The sequence below is a fragment of the Pteropus medius genome, unplaced genomic scaffold (assembly GCF_902729225.1).
Source record: "Pteropus medius unplaced genomic scaffold, Ma_sr-lr_union100, whole genome shotgun sequence".
Taxonomy (NCBI): Eukaryota; Metazoa; Chordata; class Mammalia; order Chiroptera; family Pteropodidae; genus Pteropus; species Pteropus medius.
In genome coordinates this window covers 3,370,953-3,395,425 of record NW_024350319.1, presented here as the reverse complement: position 1 = coordinate 3,395,425, position 24,473 = coordinate 3,370,953, and the positions used below count along the sequence as shown (strand labels likewise).

Here is a 24,473-nt window from a genome sequence, read left to right as displayed (position 1 = left end):
TGTCTGTGTTGTAGGAGTAATTTGTTGGAATGTTTATCTTTAATAAGCTCTGTGGAAATAACTTGCATTTATTTATTTATTTATTTATTTATTTATTTATTTATTTATTTATTTATTTTTAACTGAAGAAATTATTTAAATTTTTTCCTCCATCTACCTCTTCCCTTCCCCCTACCCTGTGGTAACCACTAGTCCATTGTCCATGTCCATGAGTCTCTGTTTGTCCCGTTCATTTGTTGCTTTTAAATTTATAACCCACATATAAGCGATATCATGTGATCTTCAACTTTTTCTGTCTGGCTTATTTCACTTAGTATGATTATTTCAAAGTCCATCCATATTGTCGCAAATGGCAGTATTTCATCTCTTCTTATGCTGAGTAATATTCCATTGTATATATGTACCACAGCTTCTTTAGCCAATCATCTACTATAGGACACTTTGGTTGCTTCCACATCCAGGCCACTGTGAATAATGCTGCTATGAACATCAGTGTGCAAATATCTTTTCGGATATGAGTTTTCAAGTCTTTGAGGTAAATACCCAGTAGAAGGATTGCTGGATTATATTGTAGATCAATTCTTAGTTTTTTGAGGAACCTCCATGCTGTTTTCCATAGTGGCTGTACCAATTTGCAGTCCCACCAGTAGTATATGAGGGTTTCTTTATCTCCGCATCTTCTCCAGCATTTGTTATTACTTGTCCTGTTGATTATAGGTGTGAGATGGTATCTCATTGTGGTTTTGATTTGCATTTCCCTAATAGCTAGCGATGTTAGAAATAACTTTGAAAACCATCTACATATAAGGTTTTTTATTTGAATTTAAATTTTAAAATGACTAAATAGCTGGAGCAGTTGGCACAGTGTTGGCACATAGTTGATTATTTACATAACATCATCATCAGTTTTCTATTTTTCTTATTTTATGATTAATTCTCATTATTTTAACTCTTTGAATGTTATTTAACTATTTGAATATTCCAGGGAGCATTCTTCCCCACCCCCCACCCCAAAACAAAACTCTTTTCTGTATACCAGCAAAGAGAGAAGGAAGGTTTTTAGGCATGTTTTCCAGTGAGAGTGAAGTAGATATTCTACCTCGTTTGTGGCCAACCCACCTCCATCCTCTTGCCAATGAAACCAAGTACAGGACACGTTCAGCTCCATTCGCTTAGCCATAGTCTGGAGTGAGCTGGGTCTGGTCGGGGTACAGCAGGAAAGCCAGGATTACTCACTGTACCAAATGCCCCAGCTGGAGCTTCTACATTGGTGGATGAGAAAAGAGGAGAGGACCTGAACAGCCCAGTTTCCAGTCGGGTAGAAAGTTGGCAATTCAGATGCTTTATGCATGTACACTTAATTACTTCCCTGGTCCTTCTAAGTGGCAACTCGTTAACACCTCAAAGTCGATGGTTCCCATTTTACATTCTAATTGAATGTACATTAGCGTAATGGAATGTGTGCTATGGCTGCTTCTTTGGAAAAGGTGCCCTATTTAGTTAGCTGCTCTGGAAAAAAGAGGGAAATTTTTCTGGCAGAGTCAGGAAATAGCTACACACTGCTATTAAACACCTTAAAGTTTTAACTTTTCAAATGTGTTTATGTATGCTACAAATGTAACATTATATAATGTTGGACAGACATATTGTTGTTCTTATTTGGCAAATAAAACTAAAGTACAGTTATCACTTGCCTATAGTCTCACGACTCAATAAGATTGAGTCAGGGAATCCCATCTTAATGCCTGAGTTCTCTCTACTATACCAGATAATTTTATTACATATGCTTATTTCCACATGGATCTAAACCAGAGGTTTACATCTACGCAGAGGAATATAATGATAGTATGACATACTAAGACCGCATAAAAAAGGTCATTAAAGGTAAGAAAGTGGTATGGTCAATGGCCTGAAACAATTAAAAAATATCCTGGAGAGTTGGCTCCTGGGCAGGCCAACTGTAGGAGTTGAGAGAGAAGGGATTCTTCCATTGAGATACCCTGGTACTGAGAGGGGAATTGCAAAGGGGAGAGCTACAAAAGTAGTCACAGGCAGCAGAGTTCTCTTCATCACAGGGCAGAAATCAGGGACAGCTGGGCAGAGGGGAAAAATTGGCTTCGTCTCTCACAATAGCATTCATCAACTGGTAGTAGCTGATGAGGATTCTGAGGCAGAGGCCAGGCTTAGCTAGAAAGAGTGCCATGATCAATTAGCAGTGTCTGCAGAGGTTTTTAGGAGGGTTTTGAAAGCTGTGGCTAAATGTTGGTCATCCCTGGGCAAGAGTCTCTGTCAGACATTCCCTCCAGGATGACAGGGTTGTCCTTTGAGCCATCTCACCAGAAAGGGCTCGAAGGTCCCCATAAGTCAGACAGTCAAGAGATGATTATCACATAATCACCGCAGTGGCACTTAGTCTTGGATATTTACCTGAATCAGTAATGACATTTTACAAAAATATACACATTTGGGCTTCTCCACTATTATTCTCATTCTGTGGACCTAGAGTGGGACCCAGAATTAACATTGTTTAAAACTCTGAGGCCTATTTTTATGCATATTCATGATTGAGAAAAATGTGTAGCCTATTCTGTGCAGGGCATGATTACTTACTTGGTGTGTCTGTGTGTGTGTAGGTAAGTAGGTATGGGTGTTTCGTTACCTTTTCCTTACCCCTCTGATGAGGGAGGGAATCTTGCCCTGGGGTTCTAAGGGTATACAAACATACAACACCTGATACTGGACAGATGAGGCCTATGCTATTTTATTGTAGTTCCCATTATCTGCGGCTTTGCTTTTTGCCATTTTATTTACCTGAGGTCAAACATGCTCCAAAAATATTAAATGGGAAAATTCCAAAATCAGACAATTCATAAGTTTTAAATCGTGCACCATTCTGAGTAGCATGATGAAATCTCGCGAGGTCACACTGCCTCCCACCGAGGATGTGAGTCATCCCTTTGTCCGGCGTGTCCACACTGTGTACGTCCCCTGCCTGTTAGTCACTTGGTAGCCATCTCAGTTATCAGATCTACTGTGGTGATACCGCAGTGCTATTCCAGTAACTCTTATTTTACTAAAATATGGCCCCAAAGAACAAGAGTAATGATGCCCGCCATTCGAATATGCCAAAGAGAAGCGGTAAAGTCTTTGTTTCCTTTAAGTGAAGAGATAAACGTTCTCTACTTCATACGGAAAAAATATATATATCACATGCTGAGGTTGCTAAGATCTAAGGTAAGAACAAATCTTCTATTTGTGAAATAGGGAGCAAGGAAAAAGATATTTCCGCTAGTTTTGCTGTTGTACCTAAACTGCTAAAGTTATGGCCACAATGCATGATAAATACTTAGTTAAGATGGAAAAGTCATTAAATTTGTGAGTGGAAGACATGACGTTGTGGTTCAATGATCCTCCTTCTGACATGTGGTCAGGTCAGTAGCAGCCCAACACTACGTCACAGAGCCGTCATTCACTCACTTCATCTCATCACGTAGGCACTGTATCATCTCATATCATCACAAGAAGGGTGAGTATAGTACAATACGGTATTTTAAGAGAGACCACATTTTCATAACTTTTGTTACAGTATATGGTTATAATTTTCTATTTTACTAGTTATTGCCATTAATCTCTTACTGTGCCTAATTTATAAATTAAACTTTATCATAAATATGTATGTGGGAAAAACAATACATAGGGTTTGGAACTATTTTTAGTTTCAGCTTGGAACATAACCCCCGTGGATTATGGAGACAACTGTGTTAGCTACGCAAACTCAGAGCCCAGCCAAGGAGGAGGCTGCACACCATGCAGGATCGCACAGAAGCTGCACTGGGGGGAGCAGAGTGAAAAGCGGGGTCTCTGGGAGGCAGGTTTTGTTGTCAAAAGAGGGTGATGTGATTCCTGTTTCCTGTGGGAGGATGTGATCAGACTGTTTAAATAATTCTGTGGGCTGTCAGGAAACTGAAACTCATTAGGTTGAAGACTGAGTGGGGTGCAGCTGTTTCTGCTGGGAAGAGAAGCTTTCCTGCTGGATGGGAGGCATACCTGCAAGAGCACTGAAACTCACAGTCAGGCCTTTGGGGCCCTACGAGTCTCAAAGATTTCAAGGCAGCACATGAAATTTTAGACTTTCCAATTCATGCAGCCGAGGGGGCGTGGGGCAGAGATAATAAAAGTGAGCATGACAGAAATCGTCCCCAAGAATCTGATGGAAACTAAAGTAAAGTAAGCAGACCAGTACCTACAATGATAAATGCTAGGATATGGGAATCAGGTGTTGTGGGGGCACATAAGTAGGACAGCTAAGATAATAATTTGGTTTTTGTTTTTGAAGGGAGAAGGCCAGGAGAAGTAACATTTAACCAGAACAGTGAGGGTTGAGAAGAGCTGGTACTATCCAGGTCTTTCTGATTCCAAAGCCCAGACTTCTCCCTCCACGGCACCAGAATGCCTTCTCCTTGGAGATATATCACACTTATTAGCACAATGCTTTGCACATTATACAGACTCAGTAAATAGTTTTTGTATGAATTTATTCCTTAGAGCAAGTTTAAAGGTATGTGGTAAGGCTCAACTAAAAATAAGACAAATAATATTCATGTTTATCAAATTGAGAAAAATGAAGCTTTTTTTTTTTTTTTTTTAAATGGGCACCTTCTGTGTATTTGCAGTCATTCAGCTAGGTGCTGGGAATACAAAGAACAGACGTGGTCTCTGGCTCATTGAGGTTGTATTTCATTGGGGACACAAACAACAACAACAAAACCAACACAGAAAACAAATGGTGACAAGTGCTCCTTTAAAGGAAATGAACAAGGCATAGAGATAGAGAAAAATTAGGGAAGAGAGAGATACCTACTTTGCCTGGTGACAGTCGGGAGATACGATTTAGGCTGAAACTGAAAGTATAAGAAAGAGCCCTGAATGTTAAGAGTAGATTGACCACTGTTTCAGGCATAGTAACTAATATATGTAAGGATTTTTAGGTGACAGAAGCTTGGATTGTCTGGAAAAATGAAAGACAACTCATATATCAGGGATGCAGAGAGCAAAGAAAGAATGAACAAGAGGCAGCAGCAAAAGTTAGCAAAGATATACATACCATGATAAAGAGTTTGAATTGTTTTCTGAATACAATGGAAAGGTTGAAGAATTTTTAAGTAGAAGAGTGCCATAATCTAAGAATCTCTGTTCTGAGATCACTTTGGCTGATGTTGTGGTAGACGGATTATAGGTGGAGGGGACAAACAAGTAGTAAGCAACTGTTGAGGTGGTTATTAGTTATGGTAAGAGATAATGGTTGGTGACCCCATCCAATTGACAATTGAAGTGGGAGAACTCGATAACTTTAAGATATAATGTATTTTGGTGGTAGAATCAATAGTAATTGTTAGTGGATTGGGTGAGAGTGGGAATATGGAATCCAAAATGGTACCTAGGTTTCTGTCTCCAGCAAATAAGTTTACAGTGGTGCCAATCTCTGGAGATATAAAAGATTGCAGAAGAATGGAGTTTGGCAGGCAGCAATCAAGGGCTCTTAGGCCATCCAAAAATTAGTAACTTGGTTGAAGCCACAGAACTAGAGAGTGACAGAGCTTAAATTAGAATCAATCCTATGATTCCATCATATTTGTGAATAAATCATTACAAATTGCCATGGTTTAATCTTGGTAAGGAGGGAAATAAATTCATTATGACTTACAGGCAATAATATTAAGTTACAATTAAGCCTCTGCTCTTTTGAAAATAAACCTCAGAAAAATAAGAAAAAAAATAGGCAGAGAACTTATTGACCAATGTTTATGTGTACAAAACTTGCTAGGCACTTAGATGACAATATTTACAAGACATGGCTCCTGCCTTCAAAAAGCTCACAGTGTAATTCAGCAGTTTTCAAATAATTGTGTACCAAGAGATACCTCTATTATATAAGAAAATAGTTCCAAGGGCAATCAGTTAAACAGGCAGATTTCTATATTGCAAGACTTCTCAGAGCCTTTAGTCAAATAATATATCTTGTAATACCTGAGAGGGGAGAAATATGGGGTACAGCACTTTCTAAGCTTATTTGACCAAATAACATTTATATGGCAGATCTTTGTCTTATAACATATGTGTGTTTCATAGAACAGCATTTGGGAAAACTTTATCTAGTTGGGAATGTAGCACATTTTCTTTATCCATTCATTCACTGATGGACACAGGCTGTTTTCATGTCTTGGCTATTGTAAATAATGCTGCAGTGGTTGGGAGTACATATATCTTTTTAAGTTAGTGTTTTGTTTTGTTTTTTTGAAGTTTTTTGGGGGGAGAGTGTTTTTTTAAGTACGTAGAAGTAGAGTTTCTGGGTCATATGGCAATTCTATTTATAATTTTTTGAGGAACTTCCATATTGTTTTCCACAGGGTCTACACCAATTTATAATCCCACCAACAGTGCACAGGTGTTTTTTTTTTTCTCTCTACATCCTAGCTAACACTTTTTCTTTGTTAATTTATTGACGATAGATATTCTAACAGGCGTGAGATAATAATATCTCATTGTGTGTTTAATTTACATTTCCCTGGTGATTAGTCATGCTCAGTACTAAACCTTGACTTTGTCTAGAGTGTTTGGAACTTAAAGATATCAAGGAGACCACAGATGAGGACTCTCTCAAAGAAGTTCAGCTCTCATAGGCCCTAAGGAGCTCTTCTCTAGGGCAAATCTATTAGGAAGGCAGTGACACTGGGGCCATGGCTTTCCCCCATCAGGCCCTTATCCCTCTCGTTGCCCTCCATTTTGCCAGTTTCTAGTTTACAAACAAAGAAACTGAGGCATAGTAGGTTTTAAAAAAAATTGTCTAAAAGTGTAACTACTAGTAAAAGGTGGAGCTAGGATGCAAATCCAGGTATTCAGCTCCTTCTCATCATTCATTTTGCCAAAACTAAGTGTGTAAGAGGGGAAAGGCCAGAAAGCGGAGCAGAGAAGGGATGGGGTCTCCCTCCGCCCCAGCCTCATTCTCGCCCTCGTGAAGGCTTGTTGGATCCTGGCCAGGCCTGTGGGAGAAAACGCATCTGGCATCCCAGAGAGTGCACTGTGATCTGGGGAAGCCCCAGGCTCTCTCCGATGTAGAGATTTCAGGCAGCTTTCCAGGGAAGTCACCATGACACAGAGGCCACCCTGATGTCATGCTTAATCATAATAGCAAACGTGTATTGAGTGCTTACTACATGCTGGACATTTACCTGAGCACCTTACATGTATTAACCTGTATAACCCTTTGACAGTTCTGTGACGGAAGTAATACTGTCATCATCCCCATCATTACAGATGGGGAAACCGAGGTACAGAGAGATCAATAAATATTCCCACATTTGCTTAGTCAGAAAGTGGTGGATCCAGGTTTCAAACTGTCACACTGTCTCCAAACCCCTGTTCTCCTCATCCTGCCTCTCCACACTGAGGGGGACACCCTCTGAAGTTATGGCGATAGGTTCAAACCCTGGCTTTGCTGTGAAGCTTCAAGCATGTTACTTAATTTCTCTGGACTTGTTTTCTCAATCACAATAAAGAAGTACTTCCTATAATTGTTGGGAAATTAATGACATAAAGTGATTGAGGTGCCTGGCAAGGTGCCTGACATAGTAAGAATGCAATAAATGCTGGGGGTGTTTGCTATTGGAAGGATTTAAGGACTGATGTAAACCCCTTCGCTGATGGCTTCCTTCATGGCATATAGATCCAACCCAAGTGCCCCTCTGTGACCTGGAGAGTGACTGGGTGGGGTGGGGGTGGGGGTGCAAGGATGGGTAGGGATTGCAGGGGTGGAAGCAAGAGGAAAGCTTCCACTTAGGGCTCTGAAGCTTGGAGCTGGAGCCGCCAGAGAATATGAAAGGATCCAGCAGACCCCACCACTCAGCTTCTGCAAAAACCAAGATTTGGAAGGGAAGGAAGGAGAGAGAAACCGGACTGAGCCTGCAGAGGGGCAAAGCCAGCTGTGTCCTAACAACTACCCATTGCTCTTGGCTCTCTGGGTAATCCTGGAGTCTCTGTTTCCCAGCTGATTCCTTCCAGAGCCTGGCACTGCATGTTCAAGAGGCTACTTTTCACACCCAGCCCCATGGGCAGCTGCAGCCTCCATGTTGGTCTGAGCTGGTTCGCCTCTGGCTGTCAGGTCCCTGACCTTGGAAATTTCTCCAGTCTCCACCTTTTGCCTTCCCCAGACATCTCTGCCATCTCTGTCTCTGGAAGCCTCCCTATTGAAGGGAAACCACAGATGGACTGGCTGGAGATGCAGGTCTGTGGTCTGTCCACACCCACCCCAAGACATGACTATAGTGAGAGAGAAGGTTTCCCAGAATATTAGAGATCAGGAAACAAGTGCCCAAACTCGCTGAGTTGGAGACTAAGCCCAGTGTTATAATAACAATGTTAGCTGTTAGCTGACCACCAGAAGCAGGGCTTTTACCTGGACCATCTCCAGTAAGCTTCGTAAGAACCCCATGAATCATGTATTAGAACCCCCATTTTGAGTACAATGAAAAAGGCCAGGGAAGTGAAGTCTGACCCAAGGCACACAAGGAGTTGGCTGCAGCCCTGAAATGTGAACCCAGGTCCCACCAAGTCCACAGCCCTTGCTCTCAGGCCCTGTCTGTGCACTCAGCTCCTGGCGCTGGCCTCTGCTTGGCTCACACGTCTCAGTCCTGCCGTGACCACAAACCAAATATCAGATCTCGCCACTTGAATGAACTATACACTCCTAGTGAAATTGATTGTCAGTGCTTTTTAAAATCAGAAGCAAACACGAAAACCTAATATCTCTAAAGGTTAATTAATTCAACTCAACCCGACAAATACTTTTAGAGTATCAGCTCAGTGACAGACACAGGTTTGAATGCTATAGGGAATGTGAAGGGTGAAGGAGGGAAGGACAGAGGCCAGGAAGAGGGAATGAAATGAGAAAACGCTCAGTCCTTGTTCTCAAAGAGCTTTCTATCTGAAGGTGAAAACACCCAGTGATCAGAACTGGACCTAGACAAGTTTTTTAAATGACTTAGCTGGGTTAACAACAACAAAAAAAAGTGGATAAAAATATTGTCCGAAACGAACACAAGCCAAGCTGACATTTCACTGGGCTCAAGTATCAGACAGTGACACACACACCCCAGTCTTCGGCTCGGCTCCACTTCACCATGGTAACCGCCGGGGCCCTCATCTGTCAGATGGTTTTTTATATCCTCTGAGTGTAGCCAGAGAGGAAAATATTCATAGATGGATAGCTGAAGTACCCTCACTCACTCTGTAGTCCAGAGACTCTGAACATGTCTCTCAAAATAAGCAGCACATCCTGAGAAATCCTACTGTATATCAGAAGATAGAGTCTGAAACAGGTGCAGACAGAATCCCAAGTGTTCCAACCTGCGGGCAGACCTGGGCTGATGTATTCATTTGCTTGGGCTGCCATGAGAAAGTACCACGACTGATGGCTGAAACAACCATTTATTTTCTCACAGTTCCCGAGGCTGGAAGTCCAACTCCAGGTTACTCAACGGATTTGAATTCTTTTGACCGCTCTCCTTGGCTTTCAGATGGCCACCTTCTTGTTATGACCTCACATAGCCCTTCCTCTGTGCGTGTATCCCTGGTGTCTCTGTGTGTCCAAACTTCCTATTCTTATAAGGACATCTGTCCAATTGAATTAGGACCCACTCTCTTGGCCTTATTTTAACTTAATCACCTCTTTAAAGGCCCCATTTCAAAATTCAGTCACATTCCGAGGTACCGAGGGTAAGGGCTTCAACATAGGAACTGAGGGTGAGGGATCTAATTCATAACACCAGACATCACTCTAATCATTTTATTTCTAGTCCTTCATTTATTCCTCACAATGAGTCAAGGGTTAAGTACTACTATTATGTATTGAGAAAACAGTTGTTCAGAGAATTTAAGTTACTATCTCCAAGGTTCTATAGCTAGAAAGAGGTTGTATTAATTTTCTATCGCTGCTATAACAAATTACCACAAACTTGGTGGCTTAAAACTACACAGGTACATTATCTTACAGTTGTGTAGTCCGGAAGTTCAAAATGGGTCTCATTGGGTTCAAGTCAAGGTGTTGGCAGGCTGCATTCCTTTCTGGAGGCTCTAAGTGAGAATGTTTCCTCACCCTTTCCAACTTGTAGAGGCTGCCTGCATTCCTTAGCTCTCAGCCTCTTCCTCCATCTTGAAAGCCATAACCAGAAGGTAAAATTCTTCTCACACTCTGACCTTTTCTGTCTTTTCACTAGACCATGAGCTCATCATTGCCGGGGACTGTATTTTTCATCCCAGTAATCCCAGTGCCTAGCACAGTGCTTGCATATTGTAGGAACTCAATTAAGTTAAATAAATTAAGTAAAATAAATTAATTAAGTAAATAAATTAAGTAAATAAATAAATCGTAAAAGATGAATGAGTAAAGCAGGCAAAGAAGAAGCTGGATTCTCCCTGGTTCTCCCACTATTCTACTATGAGAGCTGGAGAAATTTATCTCACTTCTCTGGAGTTCATCTTTTTCATCTGCACTATAGAGTTTTGTCTAATCTTGAATATCTATGCCAACTCTAATGTCTTCTAATTCTCGGCCAAGTTACCAGCAGCTCCTGCTTTGTTTTTATTTTTGTTTTCCTATTTCACAAAGGCTCCAGTTCCCTGCAGCTCCAGGAGCCTAATCCTTATCACTTGTCAGTCACATCGGTCACCACATTGTCGCAGATCCATTCCATACTTTCTCATCTTTCCCAGATTACTTCCTGGCCTGTGCTCAAGCCATTAGCTCTGCCCTCCTCAGCAAGCTCTTTTCATCATCAGAGCCTCAAAGCAATTTTCTTCCTTTGTGAAATGCTCCCAGACACTCCTGGCCCCAGAGCTCTCTCCTGTCTTGGCATCGATCACCATAGCGCTCAGAGAACAAAGCTTAAGTATCACTGCCTCAGGAGTAGAGGGACAAAGAGGTTATTCATTAATATAACAAATATTTGTTTTCCTGTATTCCACTAGTTGCTGGGGATACAATTATGAGCAAAATACATGTAGTCCCTGCCCTGAGGAAACCCGTGTATCTACATATTCTGGATAATAAAACTATAACATAAGGGGACATCTCAAACATCACTTAGAGGGTAGAAAAGGATAGGAGAGACAATTATAAAGGGGTATTAGGAAATTTTTAGGGGTGATGATACATCAGCATCTTGATCATGATGAAGCGTATACATGTGTCAAAACATCAAAATGTATACTTGAAATATGTACAGTTTATTACATATCAAGTCTATCTCAATAAAGCCATTGAAAAAACTAAGTTTTTCTGATCAAGATGAGAAATTCACTGTGTGTCGGGAGGTGAGTAGGGAGAAGGAATGAGGCTTTTTAAAGAGAGGAACGGAAGATAGACCTGTTAGATATTTATCATCTTAAATATCAGAACATGGAAATCATTTAGATCCACACTTCCAGTTTCCATCTGGGAGTCTCAGGACCAGCAGTTACAATGGTTTTCCTGAGATATAACTCTTTTCTGGTCATTAACACTATGAATAACAACTACCATCCTTTAGGCAACCACTGAGAACCATGCCCTGTAAGAGGTGCTTGAAGTCCATTATCTCACCCATCCTCATAATTTTCCTTCTAAGTAGACATCATTATTCCCTTCTACGAGGAATGAGAAACAGGCTCAGTTAAATACCTTTCTGAAATCCACAAGGCTAGAAAATTGAAGCGCTGTTATTTAAACCCAGGTCAGTCTGAATCCAAAGACAGAGTATTTTTCATTTTAATAAAACCTAGCATTAATAATTACCTGCAAAGCATTTTGATTTTCCATATGAGGCAAAATTATTATATAAATCTTATAGAACACAGGGCCTTTGACGGTGAAGAAAATGTTTCGGAACTAGATAGAGGTAATGATTGTACATTGTGAATATGCTGAATGCCTCTGAATTACACACTTTAAAAAGTTAATTTTATGTTATGTGAATTTTACCTCAACAAAAACCAAGTAAACAAATTTTTAACTTTAGTTAAGGAAAAACACATATCTTTCTTCATCATTAAATTTAATAATAAATGCAGTTATCATTTCCAGCCTGTTATTTTATTAACAGAGCCATTATTTTGAAAGTCCTTTGGAAATGCTTTTTTTTTTCAAGCTGTAGAAAATGATATATGACAAATGAGAGCACATTAGCAGTACAGAAGGTATGGCAGAGAAAGCTCATTGTTGCTGTAGTTAAAAGGTTGTGAGGAGTTGGGGAGGCTGGGCATTTTCTCACCATATATCTCCGGTGAGCCTCTTTGCTTCTTGATTTTCTTAAAATGAGTATAGTACAACCTGCTCTGCTCACCTCAAAGTCTTATTGTGAGGCTCAAATAAGAGATTCAGCTGGAAGCTTTTTGTAAGTCTAAAAAGCTAATCAAAATTGAGGCATTATTATTGTCATCCGAAACAGTCTAATTTAAGGGAAAGAGCTCCTATGTTATGCGGCTGCTGGTAAGGAGCGGAGATGATGCTCACAGAGCGTCTAATGAGGTAGTAGTGAATCTGGACCGGCTCTGTGACTCATGCGGCCATTATATTATGGCAGAAGTCATACTGTGCCAGTTTCTAAGCTTAACACTTAAAAACCCAGCACCTTCTAATTCCTGCCTCTTCCTATCTGTCTTGGAGAAGCCAGTCACCACATAAAAGGTCTGACTATCCTGAGGCTACCATGCTATGTGGAAGCCCCAAGCTAGCCACACAGAGAGGCTGGGTAGAGAGGGAAATTGATGCTGTTCTAGCCATTCAAATCCAAGCACTGGCTATGTGAGCGAAGAAATGATTTTAGATATCAGTAGATGTGATGTGGAGAAAAACCAAGGAACCCAGTGGGAAGTCAGGACTAAGACTCCAGACATATAGCACCAGTAGAACTATCTCAGCTATCACTAGTTCTTGGGGTCACCCCATCTGAGACCCCAGTCATTGTGGAGTAGAGATGAGCCATCCCTACCGTGCCCTGCCTAAATCCTTACCCTCAGAGTCATAAACATAATAAAAAAGTTGTTTTAACTCCACTGACTTTTGGGATGGCTTATTACGCAGCAATAGATAACTGGGACACCAAGAGAAGGGAGAGATGATGGACCATGGAATCAGGCTGAATTTGATTCCAGGCTCTTGCGCTTACTTACACATCATGTGATCTTTGACACTTTAATTAGATCTCTGAGCCTCACTGTTCTCATCTATTCAGAGAGAGCAATCACACCTACGTTGCAGGGTTATTGTAAGGAATATAGAAAATGTATGCAGACTTGTAGACATGTATTAGCACTTCATAAGTGGTACCTGTAATAGTTATCATTTTAATTCTTGCTAAACTTTCAGTCCTCATACATGAGAAAAATGGAAACATTTTGGGAAACATATCTGCAATTAATTTTTAGTTTAATTCTGCTAAATCCAAATAGGTGCCAGACTGATTTTCTCATCAGAGTCCCTTCCTCAGAACTGTGCCCTGTTGAGAGCTGCTTTTCTCTGGGGGGTGCCACCTCCCTTTTTCCAATTGTCTGTTTTTTCATTTCCCTTTGAATCTGGGGCTCTGTGTTGGATATCCAGGGGCTCGACGCCACAGAAGGATTCCAGAGTTAGGGACTATAGGTCAGGATGACAGTGTGGGGGTTCAGTCCTTTTGACCTTCCTAGCTAATTAAAGTCCTGACTCAGAGTCTGGCAGAAAGCATGAGGTTTTGATTTGTAGCCAGCTTCAGACTAGGCACTTTGGGCAATCAATTCCTGTACTGCCACCATCAGACCTGGCTGGGGTCTACCTGGGTCTTTGGTGGCTCTCTGAGTGCCGGATATCGCCCTCAGTTTCCCGGCTCTCCTCCTCCATTTGCTTTCTCCCACCATAGCCACTGCCAGGCAGGGGGCCAGGGTGGGAGTGTGGGCTGACAGCCTCCCTCCCAAGTCTCTTTAATTTCCTGTCCCTCCAAATCCAAGCAGCCTCTTAGGACCTGTTTAGAATGACTGATTTATCAGTTGCAAATACCAACAGCGGGATCACAGGGGATCATGAGCAGCCGGGCTAGAAATTGGAAACGTGGCTTCTTTATAAATGTTTCAATTAACTAGATAATTTTCCTCATTTCTTTTTTCCCCCTCCTGTAACAAAGTACGCATGGGGAAAAGATGAGCAGCTGAGAGAACAGAGAGACCGCTCCCCTCTTGGGCACCAGGCCTTGTATGCCATCACCACTTGAGCGACCCAGTGGCCCTGAGCAGTCAGACCCTCTACACTCTCAGATAAGAGGTGTCACAGTTGGCCTCTGTTCTGTGAAACAGCTGCCGGAGCACTGCAGTCTTGACATTTATTTTCCTATCTTCCCGTAAACATAGTAACCCCTTAATTAGTGCCCAGCCGGCTCTGACGTCAAACAGCGGCCCTCCTGTGGGCAGCAATCCACTTACCGCCAGCTTAAACGAGTCTGGTTTCCAGGAGAAATTGGTGCCCCCAGATGTTTTTCTCTTTCTGGAAAGAAAGAACCAGAAGGAAGCCCCAGTTGTGAAAAGAGGAACGTGCTCACACCAACAGACCAGAGCTCATTTACTCAGGAGCTGCTGACCGTTCACACAGGCCCAATGAGTAGCAGAGAGGCCCATGCAGGGTTGCCGCAGGTGGCCGCAGGTGGCTTTTCCCTCTACGTCTTCAGGAATAGAACTCACATTGATGAACCAGCTGCTTTAGAGAGCCCTATTATATGTGCCTGCTGCTATTCCCATTTCCTAGAGGAAGAAACTAAGGCTCAGAGACATTTTAACCACATAGCTTGTATTAATTTCAGTACAAAAATTACTATAAAACAATTACCATAAACTGAGTGGCTGAACACAACAAGAATTTATTCTCTCGCAGTTTTGGAAACTAGAAGTTCAAAACCAAGGTGTCAGTAGGGCCATGTTTTCAGTGAAGGCTCTTGGGAAGAATCAATAAATGCGTAACTGGCAGTAGTGGTGCCCCATCCAGATCCCCATCCCCACCATTTTAGTGCACTTTAACCTGACTTCCTCGGACCGGGTCCTGGCTTCTCTTGCAGCTGGAGCCTTCACTGCCACCCAGGAGGCAGAGAATGAATGCTCCCTGGGAGTAGCTGTCAGGGGTCAGGGTTTAAATATCTCTGTTCCCTTGTCCCAGGAGCAGAATGGCTTTGAGCTGCATGCTTCACATTGCTCGCAGAAGTTCCACAGGATGAAGCTCCAGCTGTCCACAGTGGTGGCTGGCTTGATTAAGTGCCCTTTCCTGACCACGTAGCCTCTCTCACACGCTCTAGTTTACTGCCCCTAGTTTATTCCCCATGATCCCCTTCATCTCCCAAATAAACGACTTGTCCCAGAGTTGGCTTCTGGGGAAGTTTAAACTAAGACAACGGTAAAGCTGTTATTATTATAATCATACACATATCTTTCATAAGACTATGTAATGGTTAAAAAGACTTCTTCACTTATGGACATGGACAATGAACTAGTGGTTACCAGAGGGGAGTAAAGGGAGGGAGGAAAAAATTTTTTTTAAATGTTAAAAAATAATAATAATAAAATGTCAATAAATAAATAAATAAATAAATAAAATGCCAGCACGAAAAAAAAAAAAGACTTCATTATATCAAGCTAGAATCTGACTCCAAGTAAAACTCATGCATCGATCTGAATCTCACCCCCTAAGCAATATGAATTGCTCCCCTTTCTGTTTTTACTCCAAAGATCTCCCATTAGCCACCTATTTTGCCTTTACCCTGCCATTAACTCTTTTATTCTTCAATGTTAAATTTCCTGTATTGCACCCTCACTCTTTATGTTATAAGTCTCCTGGTCTACCTCTCTCTGGTTCTGCAGGAACCAGATTGATCTCTGATTGGGACAACATTTCATTTTCTTTGTTTATGCTTAAATCATTATTCAGATCTACTTTTATGATTATGGTATTATAATTAAAGAGAAAGAGAGAGAGAGAGGAGGAAGAGAGGAAGGAGAAAGCAATCAGAACAAGCGGCTTATATTTCTCTTAGAGACTGCTTCCTATTTCCTAAAATTAATCCAGCTCTTTCTCCATAATTAGATAGTAGAAAGTATGACTCAGGGATCACACATATCTGAGTTCAATCATTCACTATATACTCAGTACTTACTACGTGCTGGATTCAGGGAACTGAGAAAGGAAAGCTGCGGTTCCTGACCCTCAGAGCTCCCTGCATATTGGGCTTACTCGGTATCTATTTCCTCTCATGATACTGGCATCCTAATATTTCCTTTGAGGAATATTTTTTTTCTACTTTTATTTAATGTCCTGATTCTAAGTTGTGTATAGTGAATCCTAGAGAAACCAGCAAAGAATTAACTTAAAAAATATAGTAAAAAGTATTTGGAAGGAGATGACTACTAGGATTCACCAATCGAAACGTATCATTCTCTTGGCTACACGATTAGGCGAGGGATGGACACAGAGCCCAAGCTTTGCCAATGGGAACCCTACCTGAGGTCTCTGCCAACCAAACCATCTTGAGGCTTTCTCTTTCCACTAGGGTTATTGAGCTGGTAAAGGTAAGCTACTTGTGATTCTCCTTTTATTTTGATGAGGAGACCTGAATAATCATGAAGCTACTACAGAGGGAGGCAGAGCTGAGAGCTGGAGGAAAAGAGATAGAGGATACTTAATGATTTCACAGACAATATTGTCTGAGCACCAAAATGTAGACATGAATCTGAATCTGGCTAAAATACTGCTGTTATAAAAATGTTAAATTTCAATTTGGGATGCTTTGTCCCAAGTAAGCACTGTTGAGTGCTCCCATTATAAACCTATCAACTCCCACATGAGACACTGCATTTAATTAGTTATTTGCTTTTCTTTGTGCTTTTTTCAGAAGAACATAAGCCCAGCAATAGCAGGTAGTATGCCAGTCTTGTTCACCTCTGTACCACCAGAACTTAATTATGTTAAACACTGTGTGTCTGGTACATAGTAGGGACTCAGTAAATATTAGCTGAATGAATGGATAAACCCTATTGGCCACCAGTATTAGCAAATCAGACAGAAAAATTAGGCTTCGAAGTATAAGAGGACAACATGGTTTGTGCTAGTATGAGCACTCAGAGAAGAGGAAGGAGGCCTAGTTCAAATCCTGTCACTGCTATAGGGTAGGAAAATGATTTTCCCTCTTCCCTTCTGAGTTCTTGGCTGAGACCCCTGTAATAAAAGATAAATTAACAGCAGGAAACCAAACAGAAGTGCATTAACGTATATACATCACGTGTATTTCTCACATATACACGAAAGATACTCAGGGAAAATTGAATAACTCTCTGAGGTGCCTTAGAACCCTGGTTTAAATACCATCTTCAGCTCAAGACAAAGGGAAAAAAAGTATAGGGAATGCCAGTGATGGGAGGTTATCAAAAAAAGCATGGTAAAAAAGAGTAAGTTTTGTTATGTCTGTGTCTTCTCCATTGATAAGGATCTACATTTGTCTCTGGGAATTAAGCTTTGTCTTTCCAGGTAGAGAAAGCAGGAGAGACTCCTTTATAAATTTGTGTCCTGCTTTTAGATGAGTAGGGAGAAGGCAGAGGGCTTTTCTCCTATTTGCTTCTTCTCAATTGCTTTCAGCTCAGAATAATCATTATGACAAATTGGCATGTTTTGGGGTGGCATATTCTGTTACCCTTCATCTGCTAACCATGTTCTTCAGCAAGTACATTTATTTCTCTGAGTCTTAATTTCCTCAGTGTGAATTATCTCTAAAGTTCTTCCCACAGATCAAATGGTATGGGCGAATACTTGAATTTACTTATCCTGTACTGTGCTACTTAAAGTGGGACAGGCATGATTAGAGAAAGATAGAGAAGTAGACGCAAACTTTCTGAGAGAGTCTGAAGGAGACTTCTGAGGACTTTGAAGGACTTTGCAAGTGATGGCACTGCTATTATCATGTCTTCATTTTCCCTGAACACTTACGCTCTCTTTTTCTTAGCTGTAAGTGTGTCATTAGAATATCGTTATGCCCATCATTTGTAATTAGGGTCATTTTGCACTCATGACAAGTCTGGAGAGAGAAAAATTTCATGATATAATTAAGTAAGAGACAGAAAAGGATCTAGGTAAAGAAGATGTATGTGTTTGGGTGAGAAAATGGCTCGTAATGAAGCAAACTGGTTTGTAAGCAGTGAACAGCAAGAAAAACACTGGAATAATGTTCCTTGTGAGGATGAAGAAAGGACATGGTGGGGAAGAAATGATGGATCAACCAGCTCTTCATGCTGCGCATCCAAAGGCAATATCAACCCAGAGTGATTTGGGGCAAGAAGAGAAGAATTACCTCTGTGAGAGAGGAGAGATCGATATTTTTTTGCTGTTTTTTTTTTTTTAAACTTTTTGTTAAAAGAGGACATTCTCTTTTTACTCAATACCTCAATTTTTGGCAGTTTTGATATCTCAATCTATCATATGTAACTTCCTCTGTATACTGACAATGAAACAGGTAGTCAGCTGTGTGCTAGTTGCCTCTGGGAAGGAATCTAGCAGGACTGGTGACAAAACAATCCTGAAAATCTCCCCCTAAGATAGTTTTTCATGGAGAATCTTGAAGAGAAAAGGCTATTCTCTATACCAGATAGAGACATTCCAGGCTGACTTGAAGAAGAGGGTGAGGGCAGAGAGTCTATGGACTCTAGGATAAAGGGAACCACACACGCCATGTCAGAGCCACAGAGGAGAGGGCACCTACCTGTGGTTCCTGGAATGCTACAGAGGTGAGGAGACAAGACCTGCAAAATGATAAGTGCCTTCTGGACTGTAAACAGTGCCAGCAAAATCTCTATGTCCCAAGCATGGCATGAAAGAGTGTCACTGAATCTGAAGGCGGTGACGATTTTTCAGTGGCTTTTTAGGACAGGACACCATTCCACACTTCTCAGCCCTTGTTAAACATACATATCTTATGCCTGTTATGGGTTGAATCGTGTGCCTTAGAAGATATATTGAAGTCCTAATCTCCAGTACCTATGAATGTGACCTTATTTGTAAATAGGGTCTTTACAGATATAGTCAAGTTAAAACAAGGTCATACTGGATAATGGTGGGCCCCAATCCAATACAGCTAGTGTCCTTATAAGAGGAAAAGAAATACAGAGGGAAGATGGCCATGCGAAGACAGAGATGGAAACTGGAGTTATGCTGCCACAAGCAAAAGAACACTTGGGGCTACCTAGAACTGGAAGAAGCAAGGGAGATCCTTCCTTGGAAACTTCAGAGAGAGTATGGCCATGCCAAGGTCTTGGTTTTGGACTTCTGGTCTCCAGAACTGTGAGTGAATTTCTATTGTCGTAAGCCACCCAGTTTGTGGCGCTTTGTTAAAGCAGCCCTAAGAAATTAATATAGCACCCTGAAAAATCTTGGAATTGTGAAACAATCCAAGAGCAGAAACTCTGTAAGGGGAAATAAAAATTTTTTTAATCAAATTAAAGAAGTACAAATTAGTAGTTGATAGATGGTCACAGGAATGGGGATCATGGCATAAGGAACGTAGTCAGCAGTAATGTAATGGCTATGTGTAGAGTCAGAGAGGTGATAGAGCAATAAACTGTATAAATGTCTAAACAAAGTACTGTATCCTTGAAACTAATAATACAATAAAATAAAATGCGAAAAATTTTAAATTAATAAATCGTCCTCTAGCCAACAGAAAAAGAGAAATTTCCTCCTTTCAATTTAACATTTTCTTTAGAAAACTTGATGTTATAAATGCTTTCTCTGTCTCGTCGAGATGTATGTAAATCTTCTAAAAAGCTAAATAAGCTACTTGCCGGTTTGTATTCCAAGAATGCTTTCCTTGGAGGACTGAGAGCCATGTGTTATAGATGTGAATATCAAGGAGGTGATACCTGTCTTTGAGAGTTTAAACCTACCACTTGGCTCTATGATGTAAATTCTTACTTCTCATAATGATAGAAGTTTTATTTTTCTTTTAATGAAGACAATTAATGTGCAATAGATTGTATTTGCCTGGCTATGTAAAAACTTGATATTTGTGTCTCTTTTGGCAATTTTCTTAGCACATTGCCTGTGATATGCATCACAGTATGGTTTAGGATTCACTGTGTTGGCAGAAAATTTTATATTTAATTATTTTCCTTACAACTCCAAGAAAAACTGGAGTTAAGCTTTAACTATTTAAGTTGAATTGAGTCATACAGGGAGAAATAAAATTGAGTTAGATGTTCAAAGATAAAAATCAATTTGTATTTCTCTTTCTACCCCTCTGAAACTTGCAGGAACTTATTAGTCTGAAAAGAGATCCATCTCCTAATGATCAGATGGTCCCTCTCAGGGTCTCTCCAGCCTTTTATCTTTCCTCCTCCCTCTACCCAACCCCCATTTCCTTAATCTCTTAGCTAGAATTAGCTGGAATGTCATCCATGTACTAGTCATGAACCTTGCTTCATGGAACGAATTCTGAGGATCTTTCTTGATTGAACCCCTTCATCCGAAATGTTAAGGTTAATTTTAGAGCTGGCCTGCAGAAGTGCATTTAGCCAGCATGTTTCTATTGGGAGCCTGATTTCTGCTTCAGTCCTACATCAGTCCTACAAGTGATAGTTATGGTGTGATAAATCCTGTGATTGCCAGTTTTCAATTATAGACTGCTTTACATTGTTTGGCTTCTTGGTTTCCCCAAAGAACAAATGGCAAATGACCATGGTACCTGAAGCTAAACTATTCATTCATCTATTCATTAATTTTCAAGTACCTACTATGTCCCAGACATTGTATTACACACCAGGGATGCATTGTATTACACACTGCACTCACAGCCTTCCCACAGGCAGGAAATCCTCCTGCCTGTGGGAAGGCTGTGAGTGCAGTGTGTAATACAATGTCAATGTCACAAAAATCTAAGGAGCACATTCTCATGGTGAATATATGAATAATAACCACCACCAGGGCCACCCCTCCCACCCAAGGAATGGTGCAGCACAGTGGTTCTGCTTGACACAATTCTCCACTCTCCCTAACATTTGATTCATTTTGACAGATCTTCAGGTATCCAAGCATAAGATTATCTTTAACTTGAAAAAAAGCTAAACAACAAGAAGCCCGTTAAAAAAGTCTTATAAGATTTACAGACTCTCAGATTTTAGGTTTAAGTAAGTCAAAAGTCCAAGAACCACAAAAGTGGTTCCTACTTGGACACATTCCTATTCTGTTTAATTTAGACTAGAGTCAACAATTCTAATGGTTTCGTGTGCCCCTGGATTGACATTTCCCAAAGAATGTTTCATGAAACATAAATAAAATAAAAGAATTATTTGACAAAAAGATTCTGAGGTTAGATAAGTATGGGAAACACTACGTCAAATAGGTTTCTTTATTGCAAAGTCTGGGAAACATTAACGTGCTAATGAAGAATGTGGATCTCTAATAGATGGAATAGTGTGTGGAAGCAGATCATAGGCCTGGTCTTTTGTTAAAGACACTTTGGGAAATCTTATTCCAGATGAGTCTTTGACCTTGGCCAGGACCGCCTGTCAAATATACATATCGGTGGGGGATATAATATGTGGCAATAAGCAGAACTGGGTGGGCAGCAGGGCGCAGTGTCTCTCAAGGAAAAAGTGAACTTGAATTTTATAATACTGTATAGCTTTGATGTTCAAAGAACAAGAGTAAGCCTAGACATTCAGTTTCCTGGGGGCAAGATTCGGGTCTGCCTCCTCAGTGTTTGGGGCAATACCTGGCACAACTTGATATTCGAGAAGTGTTTGTTGAAATTAATTTAAGGCAAATGTTTGTATACACATCGCTGGCTTCACATGGGCATATATGGGTTTATATGCCTGAGCAACTGCATTCACTTAATTTATCATAAACATTGTGCCATAGTATATCTCTAACACGGCACGTATAAAAAACTTTTTATCAGCCACACAGAGAGTATAGTACTTCTTGGTTCTCATTTCCTCTGAAAGCCAATAACACTGTAATCAGGAGAAAATCAGGCCTGCTGCTAAGACTGAGAGCCACTTACAGGTGACCTTTTCAGCATGGAAATTGTTACCCTTTTAGCTGTGCCTGCCCTGAAACTTCCCAGCACCACAAAACAGATAGAGTGGCCACAAATGTTATTCTTATACCCTGGCTGATTGTGGAGTAGCACAGAGCAGCCCTAGAAACAAGTAAATATGACTTTCACCTATTCCTTTTGGAACAAAAACTCAACAGCCATGACCTGCCTTGGGTCAAATCATCCCCCAGATGATATTATTTTTCTTCTGGATTTTAGATAATTTCCATATTCTGAGGAGAAAAGGAGGCAGCACCTGCCGGAGAGTGGCTGGGCTAGAGTTTTCTGATTCTCTCTTAGTGTGTGCCAGCAACACGTCCAGCATGATAAGTGTTTTGTTGGGCTATTTTTCTTTTTTAAAATGTCAGTGCTGTTGTAATCCGAAAAAAGAACCATGCCCCCAGGGAGCATTTAGAGAGAGGCTTAGTCATAAGGGCACATGTATTGATTTTACCTGCCATTCCCTGAGCCCTGCAAGGACCTGGAGCTTTCAAAGAAATGGTGTCTTCATTTATTACCTTCATTCTTGGACTGAAATCTTTCCATTGACAGGGTTGAGCTAGTCGAGGGTTGAGAAGTTTTGGGGTTTTTTTTTGTTTGAATTTTCTTACTGTGAAAAAATTTTTAGTATACCCCAAAGTAAGGTAATTCAAGAATTATCAAGGCTTTATCAGATTGTTTCATCTTTCCTCACTCCCTTTTCTTGCTAGAGTAGTTTAAAGCAAATCCAAGATATTGTGTTGTAAGCATGCCTACATACTTAAATATACAGCTCTAAAAGAAAAATACCATTACCTCATCCAAAGTATGACATCATAACTCATAGTGGGTTATCACATTTGAAATATCAGTCTACAGCCATGCCACCCTGAACAAGCCCGATCCCATCTGATCTCAGAAGCTAAGGAGGGTTGGGCCTGGTTAGTACTTGGATGGGAGACCACCTAGGAAGACCAGGTGCTGTAGGCATAAAAAAATTTTAAAAATAAAGGATTGTAAACTGACAAGTTCCTTGTAATCTGTGAGGTCAACCAAGGGTTGCCTCGCCTAAAAAAAAAGAAAAGAAAAGAAACGAAAAAAGAAAGAAAAGAAAAAAAAATCAGAATGTTTTCAAATTCACCAATTGTCTTTTTAATGTTTGTTTTATTCAAATAAGGATCTAAGAAAGAGCCACACATTTCATTTGGTTGTATGACTCTTGTTTCTTTTAATCTAGAGCAATACCCTCTCCCCTATTTTTTTAATGTCATTGACATGTTGAAAAAGTTATGCTCTTTTTTATATTTATGATATCATTTCCTTTATTTTCCATCATCTCCTTTCCACTCCAAAGGAAAAAAAAAAAAGAGGAAGAGCTTTAATATCCATGGAAGAGGCCACTAGTTGCCGATATTATTTCTCTCCTTCAAAGAAATGGAGTTTTAAGTTGGGCCCATGACTGCCCAATATAAAGACCAGATATCCCAGTCACACTCACAGTTAGATGTGGCCATTTGTGCAAAAGTGATGGGAATAACTGAGGCCTAAGAGAAGGGCAAAATTAGAGCAAAGGAACTGACGTACCATCAAAAACTCATACACTGTCAGGAGCTTGTATGCCATTGGGAGCTACACAAACTGTTGTCTTTCCTATTTACTTGAAAACATATGTTAGTGTTCTGCTTTGCATGAGGCACTGTGCTGGATGCTACATGTACAGCAATGACTAAAACATGGTCTGCGTTCTGCTTGGGGTAAGTCCAGAGTCTAGTGAGGGAGACAGACATTAAGAGATTAATTATAAAACACAGCAAGAAGTACTTCAATAGGACCCTGAATGCATAATTAGAAAAACAGCACAGATGAAAATAATAGTAATTAACATTTACTGAGCTCTCCCCATGAGCTCAGCACTATGCTAAACACTTAATACACATATGTGATTTTTAATGATAATAACAATACCACAGGGTTTGAGCCAGGCACTCTTCAAAATGCTTTGCATGCATTAATTTATTTATTCACAATAATAGCTCTAAGAGGTAAGCAATATCATTATCCTCATTCTCAGATGAGAAAACTCAGGTACTAAGAGCTTAAACAACTTGCCCAAGGTCATGTGGCTGGTGAGTGGCACAACCAAAATATGAACTTGGGCTCAAACTCTACACTCTTAGCCAGTCTTCTGTGGCTGCCCCTACAAAGCACCTAACTACATGTGAAGACAAGGGAAGGCTTTGGGGGAGATAAAAGTTGATATGGACCTGAGCTAAAGCAGAATAATAGGGAGTCTTTAGGAGACTGCAGCTATACGAGGGAGATCTGACAGGATTTAGTGGTTTATCAGATACTGGTGAGGAGTAGAGGAGA

At 40.6% G+C, this 24,473-nt stretch overlaps 1 protein-coding gene and 1 non-coding gene across 2 annotated transcripts in view; both read left to right on the top strand.

Annotated features, from left to right (window-relative positions):
* Positions 1–3,502: 3,502 nt before the first annotated feature.
* GNG12 (G protein subunit gamma 12) overlaps positions 3,503–24,473 on the top strand; it is a 203,283-nt gene continuing 182,312 nt past the window's right edge. Inside the window, exon 1 of the mRNA XM_039838546.1 lies at positions 3,503–3,526. The gene's annotated coding sequence lies outside the window, so the exon portion shown is untranslated. The remainder of the gene's footprint in view (positions 3,527–24,473) is intronic.
* On the top strand, positions 22,975–23,093 carry LOC120583405 (5S ribosomal RNA). Its single transcript, XR_005647791.1, has one exon. It is a non-coding gene; the product is annotated as a 5S ribosomal RNA (ribosomal RNA).